Source organism: Tupaia chinensis, unplaced genomic scaffold (assembly GCF_000334495.1).
Source record: "Tupaia chinensis unplaced genomic scaffold, TupChi_1.0 Scaffold000704_1, whole genome shotgun sequence".
Lineage (NCBI taxonomy): Eukaryota > Metazoa > Chordata > Mammalia > Scandentia > Tupaiidae > Tupaia > Tupaia belangeri.
In genome coordinates, this window is record NW_006160227.1 from 499,348 (window position 1) to 502,962 (window position 3,615).

Consider the following 3,615-nt stretch of genomic DNA (forward strand, 5'->3'; position numbering starts at 1 on the left):
ACAGAGAGACAGAAAGTAAGAAATCACCCCCCAGGGGGGATGGCCACACCGCAATCCCTTCTCCATTCTCCTCTCAGGATCTTGGGCACACACGCACACCCAGCGTGAGTTTAAGCCACCAGGTCTGGGACTCGAACCACGGTTGACTACATGGGAGTCCAGCGACATAGCCAATCCTCTAACTGCTGGTCCCAGACCTCAGGTATCTGAGTGGTAGCTCACACTGATTCAGAGATCAGGTGTGTGCTCACACAGGGAATTTTTCTGCAAGCACTATGGAGCAATTTGGCTTGGCATTACATTCTTTTTCTTTTAAGAATTATTTATTTAATTTTATGTATTCATTCATTTTATTTATTTATTTTAATTTGACCAGAAAGACACAGAGAGAGAGTGAGAGAGGGAAAGTGAGAAAGCAAGCCACAAGGTCTGAGACTCAAACCGTGGTTGGCCACGTGGGAATCCAGCGCCCTTATCCACCACGCCATTTGCCGGCCCCGCATTCATTTTAATTTGACCAGAGACGCGGAAGTGAGAAAGCAAGCCACCAGGTTCAGGACTCCAACCATGGTTGGCCATGTGGGCGTGTCCAGCACCTTAACCACCACGCCACCTGCCGACCCCTTGGCAATATAGTCTTGCTGTCTTTCCTAGAGATGGACTTCTCTGGGCTGGGGCAGCAGATACTGAGAGCCATTTTCCACAGAAAAGAATGTTGCAGACACTGGATTCGAGGCCACGCTTGGCTTAGTGGCCTCGCAGGCAGAGCATGGTTTGAACCGGGGACTTACCCCAAATGAGCCTGTGCTTTTCTTGTGTGTGAAAACTGAGGACAGCAGCGCCTCCGGAGGAAATCCACACACTGGACTGCCCCATCTCGCTGGGCTCCGATGTCTTCCTTTGCATTCAGCTCTAAGAGCAGGGACTACAGTACAGACAGAGGGACTGAGGAATAGGGAAGGAAGGAGAGAGGGAGGGAGGGGAGAGAGGGAGGAAGAGGAAAAGGGGGAGACGACAATCCCTGTGTTCCATCCAAGGCCAAGTGTTTCCTGACCATTATCTGATTGTAAGCCTCATGGCAGTCCTGTCACATAGCAAGCCAGTGGCATGGTGGTCAGGGCGGCTGGACCTCAGCTGCATGGTTCGAATCCCACGCTCAGTGCCTTGAAAAACATGCCAGGCATGTGTGTGCATGTGCCCAAAATCCTGAAAGGAAGATGAAGAAGGGCCTGTGACCTGGCCATCATCCCAGGAGGTGCTTTCTGACTCTCTCTCTGTTTCTCTCTGGTGAGCACACACCCTATAACAAATTAAAAGAAAAAATATGTATATTAGGGCTATAGACATCCATGTCATGCAAAAAAAAAGGGGGGGAGGGGGAGCCTACCCTTACTGGGTGCTCCGTGTGAGGCCCTGGGAGGTGCATCCACGTCCCATGTAGCATGACCGTGTGGGGAAACAGAACCTGGGTGGGCGGTCGAACATGTGCCTCGTGGTGCAGCTCCTCACGCAGTACGAGCCAGGCTGTGAGCCCCCTGGCCTGCTCCTGGCTCAACAGCCTTCCAGCACCACCGAGTTCACCCCGAAAAGGACCCATTGCAGACTCTTGAAATCAGTCAAGCACTCGGCACTCTGAAGGGAGCCGAGTCCTTGTGGTTCCCCGCTCCTAGGCACTGCCAGGTGGGGCTGGAATCTGCTGGGTTGTTGATCCATCACCACGTTGGGGATGGAGAAGAGAAGCCTTGACCACAGCCATGTTCCAGAGACTTTGACATCAGAAGATTCAAACCTGGGTCCTACCATTTTCTTTTCACTCTCTCTCTCTCTTTTTTTTAGGTTTTGCCATAGGGTCCATGAGCTCCACAGAGAGAGACAGAGAGAGAATGTGAGAAATCACCCCCCACCCCAGAGGGATGGCCACACTGCAATCCCTTCTCCTCCATTTACCTCTTGGGATTTGGGGCATGTACGTGCATGCACACACACACACACACAACACACACACACGCACACACACACGCACACACACACACGCACACACACACACGCACACACACACGGCGTGATTTTAAAGCCACTGGGTCCTGGACTCAAAGCGTGGAGTTGGCCATGCGGGATCCAATGCCCTAACCACGATGCCACCTGTTGGCCTGGTCCTATCACTTCCTAGTGACTGATGTTAGACAGTCTCGTCAAGCTCCCCAAGCGTCCGTGTCCTCCCCTGTACGATGGGGCTGAGCCCTCCCGAGGAAGGTGGTACCTTAGACAGCCATGCGATCCATCAAAGTGGGTCCCAGGTCCAGCCCGCTGTGCTTCACGCTGGAACACACAGCAAGCAGAGGCGTTTGCATTCAGGGCACCACGATGTACAAAACGACTTCTGAAAAACAATGCATATATATAAATAAATAACCAGCCTCATCATCTTGGGTAAAACCAGGTCTTTGTTAAGACTCTCCTGCAGTTTAATGTTATTCTAAACTACGTACAGGAAGGGGTGCCCCAGCCTGCCCAGGGTCTGCAGGTTCTCAAGACTCAAATTCTGCCCTGCCGTGTTACGGGAAAGAAAAAAATTCTCTCCTTTTTAGGGCAGTAGGAAAGTGGGTTTGGGTCCAAAATAGATGAGGTTTCAGCCCAGAGAGGACAAAGGAGACCAAGGATAATTTTTCTTCCGGGATGGGAGACAGCTTTCCACAGAGCAATAAGCTGATGCCACAGGGCAGTAGATGCTGTCACTGCTGTACCTTCGGGGGCTGCTACAGAAGCAGCCACAGGGAGGGGCCGGCAGGTGACTTGGCAGTTGAGGTGCTGGACTCCCACATGGCTAACTGCAGTTCAAGTCTTGGACCCAGCAACTTGCATTCTCTTTCTCTCTCTCTCTCCTTTCTGTCTCTTTTCATCTCTCTCTGGTCACATTTTAAATTAATTAAATAAATAATTGTAAAAAAAAAAAAAAAGTGACTTATTGAGGCCAGCTAGTGGCATAGTGGTTAAGGTGGCTAGATCCCACACAGAGTCCCACTGTTAGGTTGGAGTCCCGGACCCAGCATCTTGACAGACACACTAGGGTTGTGTGTGTGCATATCTGAAATCCCAAGAGGACAATGGGGGACACAGGATTGCAGAGTGGTCACCTTCCCCCCAGGGAGTGCTTTCTCACTTTCCTTCTCTCTCTCGCTCTCTCTCTCTCTCTCTCTCTCTTTCCTTCCCATCAGTGCAAAACCCTATATCCAAATTTTTTTGAAAATGTCACTTATTTTAGGGACCAGCAGATGGCGTTGTGGTTATATCGCTGGATTCCCACATAGTTAAACAGTGGTTGAGTCCGGGGCCCAGAGGCTTAAACTCTTGCTGGGTGTGCATGTGTGTGTGTCCAAAATCCCAAGAGGAGAATGGAGGAGAAGAGACTGTGGCATGGCCATCGCCCCCAGGAGGTGATTTCTCACTTTCTGTCTCTCTGTCTTTCTCTGTCTCTGGCAAAAGCATGCCCCTTATAGCAAAAGTATCTCTCCCCCCACCCCCCCCAAAAGTCACTTGATTTAAAGAGGAGGAGGAGAAGGAGGAAGAGGAGGAGGAGAGGAAGGGGAAGGAGGAGAAGAAATAATAGCAAGGACA

The 3,615-nt window shown here is 50.9% G+C and overlaps 1 protein-coding gene across 1 annotated transcript in view; it reads right to left on the reverse strand.

The window, feature by feature from the left end:
* Window positions 1–2,326, reverse strand: part of VGLL4 (vestigial like family member 4) — a 168,480-nt gene extending 166,154 nt beyond the window's left edge. The window contains exons 1-2 of the mRNA XM_006160637.3: window positions 2,261–2,326; window positions 792–925 (exon numbers count right to left, since the gene is read on the reverse strand). The gene's annotated coding sequence lies outside the window, so the exon portion shown is untranslated. The remainder of the gene's footprint in view (window positions 1–791; window positions 926–2,260) is intronic.
* Between the last annotated feature and the right edge of the window lie 1,289 nt (window positions 2,327–3,615).